Genomic DNA, 4,080 nt, shown 5'->3' with positions numbered 1-4,080 from the left:
TTATTTGTTTATATATTTTCTATGTTATCTGCAAATAATTACAACTTTTTTTTCCATTTCACTCATTGTACCTTATTTGTTCTTTTATTTTGTGTTATTACATTGGCTAGAGCCTCCAGAACTATATTGAATAGAAGCGGTAATAATGATTATTCTTGGTTTTTTGCTGACTTTAATCCAATGCTCCTGAAACTTAACCACTATCTGTTACTGGGCCACTGGTCTGGTTTAGCTGTCCATTGTCAGATTAAAGATATTTTCTTTTATTCCTAGTTTGGTGCGTTAGGAAGAGTCATGAATGGGGATTGAATTTTGTAAAATGCCTCATCTGCTCCTTTGATTGGTAAAACTAAGTCTTCCAGGTGTGCTGGAAAATAGTCAGTGCTCTTTAATAGCTGCTGTAGGGTTCGATGGCTCAAGCTTGGAAATTATGCTGTTCCAGTCTTCTATATCCTTATAAATTACTCTTGGCTCGATCTACCAGTTTCTGTTAGTGGATGTAAAAGATTCCTCTTCCCCCCTTCCCCTTCCTTCCTTCCTTCCCTCCCTCCCTCCTTCCTTCCTTCTTTCCTTCCTTCCTCCCTCCCTCCCCCCTTCTTCTTTCTTTTCCTTTCTTCTTCCTTTCTCTTTCTTGGTAACCTAGTAAAACTGTTTCAGTTTAATTTTATCCACCACGTCTCAGTGTCCACGTGGTTAAAGGGAATCCTTATTAGCCTGTTGTTTCACTTGCCAGAATCGAAAATTCCAGATCTGCTGTTTTTTCAGATCGTGCACCTGTTGTCAGCAAACGCTTGCACCTGGCAGCCATAATATCAAGGAAAGACAGGGCCCCAGCCCCATCTGACTTTCGTCTGGCCTCTACAGTCCAAGAGGTCCCAAGAGAACACTTCTGAGCCATCAACCATGCCCCGTCTGATCTGCCTGGGAGAGAGCTGAATCAGGGTCACGGAGAGCCCACCGTGGAGTTTTCTGGGCCCTGACTGAGGTGCCCTAATGGACACGAGGAAGGTCTGAGCTGGGCAGGGGCAGGGTTGGGGAGGGGACTCCTTTTCTTTCACTTTCCCTCCTATAATCTTCACTTTGAGATCACTGATCTCCTCCTCTGCCCTGGGATCAATCTCTTTCCCACCTCTGGCTGAGAAAGTTCTGTGAGGGTAAGCATTGTCTTATTGATCTTTGCATTCCAGCACCTAGAACCGTGCCTGTCATGTTAGATTCTCATTACATAAATGTTGGATGGATGGATGGATGGATGGGTGGATACAAGGATAGTTTGACAGATGGGTGGATGGATGAGTGGATAGTCGAGTGGGTGAGGGAGGGAGGGATGGATGGATAGATGGATGGGTGAGCTCTAGGTTCTCAAGGGTGGAGCTTTTCTGGGCTACCTCTTTTTTTCCTCATGGAAAGATGCAGGAGCCCTCCTTTGGAGTCCAATTCTCCAAACATCATTCAGTCCTGCCCTGCCTGACAGTATGCTAGGGATTTAGGGGAGAGACCGATGTGATTTGGGTGACTCATGGTGAGTCTCTTGCTCTTTCTGGGCCTAATTGTCCATTCATAAAATCAAGGGCTCAGTAGAGATACCTCTTCAAATACAAGAAGTCCAATTTTCGTGTCACGTTTAAAAATGTTGCATGGGTACTGGAATAGAGAGTGCATTTTATATTGCTATCATAAGAAAAGTAAAATGGTGCATAACCATGCACATTTTTAAAAGATTAAAGATTAATCATGTTTGTTGGCTCTACTTCACATTAAAAATAATGTTCATTTTCAAGCACTGTGTTCTGGGGAAAAAAGTACACTCCATCATCATGAAATATTTGCTGGCCAGCTTCTAACATTGAGCATTCTTGCTAAGGATCCGTCCAGCCGCAGAATCCAGAGATCTGTAGCTCTGGACCTTTTCACAGACGCTAAGATTAGGAGAGTGGCAGCCTGGGCTGGGGTGGGGCAGCTTCGGGGTGGGGAAAGGGGATGGGCAGTGACTCAGAGAGAGGCCAGGAGGCGTGGCCTAGTCAGCTGTGGCTTGGGATGACCTGGACGCTTGCACACAAACTGATGTCGACTAAGAGCATGAACCCGCCTTCTCACAACCATTCCCTTTCCATTTTTAAAAAACAGAGCTCCTTGCTTTGAGCAATGGCAGAGTTCAAAGAACTCCAGAAGCCAGTTCACGTCTCGGCTTCAGTTACGACCATCCAAATGCCCTGCTCCCGGAGAAATAGCTCGGCATTTCTTCCAGGACCACCCCGGGCCCTGTTATTCCTGGGCGCTGCTCTCCAGGGAAGCTAGTCGAGCTGGGCAGACAGCCAAGTGTGGTGAAATATGCCCAATGCCACGATGGATGGGGCCTGTGTTTCTGCAGGGAAAGGTTAGGGGTGACTTCGAAAATGGTTATCAAGGCCTTCTGCCCCCGTTGAGGAGGAAGCAGGGGAGACCTGGGGGTACTGAGGAAGGGAGGCGGGTCGTTGGCTGTGAGCGGGCCCCTCGCCTTGGACTAGAAGAGCCCCTCACAAACGTACAAGAGCCGGAGAGATCAGTGGAGGGGCCGGTAAAATGGAGATTCGGCGGCAGCAGGACTGAGCTTTGAGGTTTCTAACAAGCTGGGTGGGGAGCGGAGCGGAGCGGTGGGTGAGAGGTGGAGGCGGCGGCCCACGATGGGGCCGTCTGCGTGGAGAGGCTTGGCCAGCCGGTGTAAGGGACAGTGGTGGTGACAACAGACGGGAGGCGAGGGGCTTGCAGCTGGGGCCCGGTTGTGTTGCCAGCAGCGCAGACACAAATTCGAGGCTGTATGGTCTCCCCACCCTCGACTGTGAGCATCCGTGGTTGGGACCAGATCTTGGTCGGCTGTACATCCTTGACCGTACTCAGGACATCTGGGTACAACAGCCTTCCAGAGGTTGCTTCCCCCCTCAGAAATGGTTGTATCCGCCTCTGCTAGGGCAGGACTGGACATGAGGCTTCTCTGACGGACGTGTTGCTCTTCCTCTCCTTGAGGCCTGCGAGCCCAGCTCCTATCTTAGCACCGGTGGGAAACCCCCGGCGGGTTTGGGTGCATGCAGAATCTTCTGGCCAGCGCCCCCCATCTGGCCCTCTAGCCTCTGCTTCAATGCTTCAACGTGGACAGAGGAGTGTAATGTTCTAGTACAGTCTATGCAACCAATGCGGAGCTGCTGGCCGCAGGGCAGCCTCCCATCAGCATTCCTCCTACCTGCTCGACCTGCTGGAAGCTTCTCCTCTAGGAGGCTGGGTGGACATCCCTCTCTAGCAGTTCAGCTGTTCTTTCTAGGCTAATAAAGACTGTGCTGTATTCTAATTGTAACTCCTTTTTAAAAGGTTAAGTCATTCCCTTTTTTGTGTAAAAGGACAGTGGGCAATTGTGATGTAGGACTTTGACCAAATGAGCTGGAACCCATGTTAGTCCCCAGTTTCAGGAGAGGTTTCTCTACTGGGTGCAGGAAATCCCAGGGCCTAGGAAGCACCCTAGGCCAGCCCTGCCTCCCTGGGGGCACTGGCCTGCCACGCCTACCCTATCCCTTGTGCAAAATCCTCCGAAAGCCTTCACACACACACACACACCCCATTGGAGACTAGGTCCCCCGCATAACATCTAACTTGAAACTTAAGATGGTGAAGGGTTTCAGAGTCCAGATGTTCAGACACTTTACACGTGAAGTTCTTCACATTTCGTTTTTTGCCAAAACGTTTTGCATGGACGGCTGTCTAATAAGACTCTGGCATAAATCTGCGGTCCTCCCCTCAGGGAACTTTATCCTGCACATGCGTCCAGAGGAAATCCCAGCTCCCACCCACCACTCCCGGCGTGGAGACTGGAAAGCAGCCTTGGGAAGGCACGTAGAACACTGCCCTCACTGTCCTGCGAGATCAGACTTTCAGGGGTTGGGGGCAGCGTGCACAGGAAGTGCTTTGAAATGAGAAGAGAGGAAGGGATGACAAAGGAAATCACCCAGAATCCAGGGCATGCGGGTGACAGTGGCCCCGTCTTCGGTGGGAGGACTGACAAAGAAGTGGGGGCGGGGGGGGTAGAGGCAATTAAAACACAACAATCAAACC

This window comes from Ailuropoda melanoleuca, chromosome 5 (genome assembly GCF_002007445.2).
Source record: "Ailuropoda melanoleuca isolate Jingjing chromosome 5, ASM200744v2, whole genome shotgun sequence".
NCBI lineage: Eukaryota > Metazoa > Chordata > Mammalia > Carnivora > Ursidae > Ailuropoda > Ailuropoda melanoleuca.
Note: the sequence above shows the minus strand (reverse complement) of the source record.